The sequence below is a fragment of the Sceloporus occidentalis genome, unplaced genomic scaffold, assembly GCF_023333645.1.
Source record: "Sceloporus occidentalis isolate IW3139 unplaced genomic scaffold, rSceOcc1.0.p SCAF_5, whole genome shotgun sequence".
Lineage (NCBI taxonomy): Eukaryota > Metazoa > Chordata > Lepidosauria > Squamata > Phrynosomatidae > Sceloporus > Sceloporus occidentalis.
This window is the reverse complement of record NW_028316985.1, coordinates 155,272,952-155,277,829: the sequence shown is the minus strand read 5'-3', so window position 1 is coordinate 155,277,829 and position 4,878 is coordinate 155,272,952.

Sequence of the window (4,878 nt, the reverse complement as noted above, 5' to 3'; positions counted from 1 at the left end):
TATTCCTACCACCACCAGATGAAATTCAGTTCTATGAAACAACAACCTGCTCCCCCTTCTACAAAAATCAGGCAACACTAGCCCAGGAACCAGGCATCAACTGCTGAATTATTCAGTGGTATAAGTGCAAGCAGCAGAGGAACTTTCTTTTGAGTAAAATTATTGTACTGTAAACAACTAAGAGTGAAGTTACAACATTGCTGCAATGAGAAATGGTTTCTATTTATTTTCAACAGCAATTTTAAGGATATTTTGACAATAACTTTTCAACATTCATGTTATTCTCTTAGGGTTCTCCTCTCACAAAAGTGAAAGAGAGTAACAGAAAAGTAACAAACAGTGCAAGAATTAGTGCAACAAATTATTTGTCCAGCATAGCAATGAGTAGCAGCAGTGGGTTCTTTTTTAAAGCACTGAAGTGAGTAAAGGAAATGAATTGCTTAAAAACATTCCAAGCTTTGATTCAGAGTTAGCTTTTCTACTTATTAAATAAATTATTTATTATTTGTTTATTAATAAAATTTATTAATTCTTAATCAAACTCAGTCTGTGCAAGAGGGAGGCGTTGTTGGCAGGTGCTTTGATGAACAGAGGAAGTGGTGTTTAATCAGATCTGAATGGGATTGGCCTCCCATCTGAAGGATCCAGTTCATAGGCAAGAGATGGCACCTGGGAAATAAAATACCCATGAGTTCTGTCTGCTGCACCAGCTGTGCCCTCTTCTGGACAAGAGACAACCTTAACTTTATTCTCTGTGCTCAGATAAAAATCTGATTAGATTACTGTAATGGATTAGATATCCAAAGGGCTGCCTCTTGAAAACTTAATTGGGTCCAAAACATTCCTGCAACATTGTTGACTGTGGTTAGATGGAGGCCTCTTACTCCACCAGTGCCAAAATTATTCTACTGACTGCTGCTCCATTTCCAAGGATAACTTGAGTGCTTATATAGACTTTTTCATTTAGGCCTCTTTACATACTGTTATCTTAGCTTTAATCTTCACTATAATATGAAATGTTTGTTGCTCTGCTTTTTCATTTTTAAAACTGTTTTGTCTGGTTTAACAGTACAGGCATGTGGTATTTGGGATGACATAACAGGTGCCAAAGAAAAGATTTGCCTTCTCCCTCTATGGCCTGCAGAAACTGCCACATTAATTGCTATACCATCAGAGGTCAGACACTGGGAGAAGTGGACAGATCATGAGTATGGGATGGGAAGATTAGTAGGGAGGACCTGGACCCACAAGAGTGAAAGACATACTAGTTCCAAACCATTTCCCCAATTTAAACAAGGCACCATTAAAACAAACCCTGGAGCTGGTTTACATTGTTTCCATCCCTGTGCAAGGAAGCTAGAAAGGAGAGGGAAAGAGAGATATAGAAAGAAAGGGAAGAATAGAGATAGAATGGTGAAAAATGTTCCTTCTTCTCTTCCATCTTTCCATCCAGATTTCAAAGCACTCTGACTGAAAAGGGTAATATTTCTCTGTCTATGGTTCCATTTATTGTTAATTTATTAATCTTCTTATTTTTGTATAATCCACTCTGGAATTGGAAACCTTGGTTACTTTAACCACTGGTCATTTAACTACTACAGATCTACAGAAGCTGCCTCTGTTTTCCATGCTACCTGCTGCCAACACTCTCACTTTGTTTTGGCTGCCTTCTGTTTTGTTTCAGAGTGTGCAAAACAGCCATTGCTCATGGATTTACTACCCACAACTTTGAAGACATTCAGTGTTGTAGGAATGAAAGCAGGTCAGATTTCAGAGGGCCAGAAACTGATATGGCCAGTTCTCCTTCAGCTCCCTTGTACAGTATCTAGTTGGCTGAAGCTGGGCAGGGAATAGCCAGGGATGGAGCTGGGCCAGGCAAAGACTATGTAGAAGGTATTAAGTGAAGGAAGCACAATACCATTTCTTCAGCTATGTCAGTAGTTTTAGGAAGGGAGAGAGTGGCTTTCTAGGCCTGGTAATGATAGGGTGATCATAACGGAAGAAAGGAGATAGGTCTTTAAATCCTTAGTTATGTACACATACCTACACTAGCTTTAAGATCAAAGTGTAGAAGTTCATGATTTAGCTGAAAAGAAGGAAAATTATAGAGTATGTGTTGTTAATAATAATAAATTTTATTTATGTTTCCCCGTCTCTCCCAGTGGATCGAAGCGGGGTTACAGACTAAATAAAAGCACAAAGTGTTTACCTCAAAATTCAATTAAAAGCAGCTAAATACAATAAAATATCCAACATCAGACAATAACAATAGCATCAACAAGCAAGGCAGGGATCATACACAGACAGGGGCATATCATTCATATCAGGGGTTTTTGTTTTATAGCAGTGGTGGGGTAAATGTGGCACATGGGCTCATGCAACCCATAGGCTGAATGCTCTGGGGACCATTTTAGTGTCCAACTGAAGGGCTTCTATAAATCCTCAAAGCCCCAATTGCCCTTTTTTTTCTGAGTTGAGTGTGATTTTTTTTCATCAGAAAATGGCATAAAATGCACTCAACCATGCACAAAAGATCTGTTTTATCCTCACCTTGGTTTTCTTTCACTACTGAGGCAGCCCAGAGCATTTTGAGGCTACCTACCATGGAATAGAAAATGGCATTCCTTTCCCCAGTTTAAGAGGGTGTGTACAAAATGGCAGCTATATACTTTTGGCAACTGAGAAAGGAAAAACAGCAAGCACTTCTTGAAAATAAAAGTAAAATCATGAGAAATCAAACAAAAATTTGCTGCTCTTTCATAATATATACACACCACTTGCTTCCTTTAAAAATTCTCACATTAGGGAAAGTGAGGTGGCCGCTTCAAACTGAATATGTCGCCTCACTTTCCCTAATATGAGACTAGCCTTCTGATCACTTTGCCCCTCAATGGTTGCTATGCCTAATTCATGCCTGATCTTCTGCTCTCTTCTAACTTAAACTAATTATGCTTGTTGACTTTTCTTGTAGCATGCAAAGCAGAGTTTGCTTGCTTGCCTTTTGAGTACAGTGCAATTCTGACTTCCACAGAGCTTGGAAACGTTATGTTCTGGGAGATGCAGTCCCCAAAAGGTAACATTCCCAAACCCTGCATTTCAATGCACATCATCTGATTGTGTTTTAAAGAACAGCCTGGGTTACTTTTCATAGGAGGAGGGAAAGGAGAAAACGGAGAGTAGCTGGCTGGAAGGGAACTGGATAGCTAATTTGATCTAATCCCCTGTTGTAGTGGGATATTTTGAAGTGAAGGCCATTGCTAGATCAGATTCTACACTCCTCATGGAGTGTCCAGACCTGCAGACATGTGTCAATCTAGGTATTTTAACCTCTGCCAGAAACAGGTCTTTTGCAAAGCTAACAGGTCTTGCCTATTCAAGATCAAACCCTCTCCCACATACTTTGAATTGCAGTTAAATGATAGCTCATAACAATACCTTATTGCTAGGATAATTCAGCACTGTAGGGAGTGCTCCAAAACCAAGAATGGTGGCAGGGGATGTTACCCTTTCTGCTAATCTGAAAGTCACAGTGTTTATTAATCAATTAATGATAAAACATTAGAAAATTTTAACAAAGGACAGAGGCCAGTTTTAAAACTTTTTGGAAGAAAGCTGGGGAGCGCTGGTGGCCCTGAGACATAAAGATACTTATGCTAATATCTTTGAATGTTGCAAACCCAAATAGATGTATCTCAGAAGGAGGAAAAGGATATTACAAAATTAATAGCTATAAATAAATGAAAAGCTATAAATAAGTAAATATTTATGTTTAAACTCAAAAAGAGAAGCAACTGAGTCTTAATAATATAATTTTTTAAGGTAGTAATAGGAAGCAAAGAGGTAAATGGACAGATCTGACAAGAAGGACATTGTTGTGAAGGGTGAGGTGTGGGAGAAGGTGAGAGCCAGTGGTTAAGAAGATGAGATGAGGAAGGAAGAGAAGAAGTTAAGGAAAGGTGTGCAACACTGCAAAGAAGGTATAGGAAGAAATTAAAAGAAAAGATGAAATGAATTTATTAGAATGTGAGGTATGTATGTGAGACAGTTGAGAAGGAGGTTTTACTATTGTTTAAAATAGCTATAATATATGGACAATGGAATCTGTGGACAATACCAGATGAATGTGTGGGGATCTCTCTCTCTCTCTCTCTGTGTGTATTTGTTGTTGTGTGCCTTCAAGTCATTTCCAATTTATGGCAACCCTATGAGCTGTTCTTGACAACATTTGTTCAGAGGCGGTTTGCCCTTGCCTTTCCCTGAGGCTGAGAGCATGTGCCTTGTCCAGGGGCACCCAATGGGTTTCATGGCTGAACTGGGAATTGAACCCTGGCCTCCAGAGTCATAGCCCAACACTCAAACCACTATACTTGCTCTCTCTCTATCTTATCATGTGTGTGTGTGTGTGGTATTATGATTAAACTAAAAACACTTGATCTCCAGAGTTGTAGTCCAACACTCAAAACATCACCCCCCCATGCCCTCCAAGCCCCAGGGTCTGGGTGGGCACCCTCTCACCCCTTCTGCTCTCAAAGCTCCAAGGACTGGGAGGGCCTCATTACAGACCCCCCCAAACTCATCCCCCCCATCTACAGCCGGAAGAAGTCAACCTTTTGAAATGTTGGCCCCTTTGCCCATGGCTAAGTTGCGCATCCTTGCCCCATTCCTCCGAGGGGCCTGTCATCTCCAAGGCACTTCCATCCCATGCCATCCTTTCTGCTGCTGCCAAGGCTTTGGGGCTTCCCCCAGGAGGGCGAGCGGAGTCTGGGCAGGCGAGGGTTACAGTGGAGCAGGAGAAGGAGGGGAAGAAGGAGGGAGCGTCCTTGGCTTCTCCTCCATCCTCCTCCTCGCTGCCAGTTTCCAGCCCCAGGAGCCCAAGAA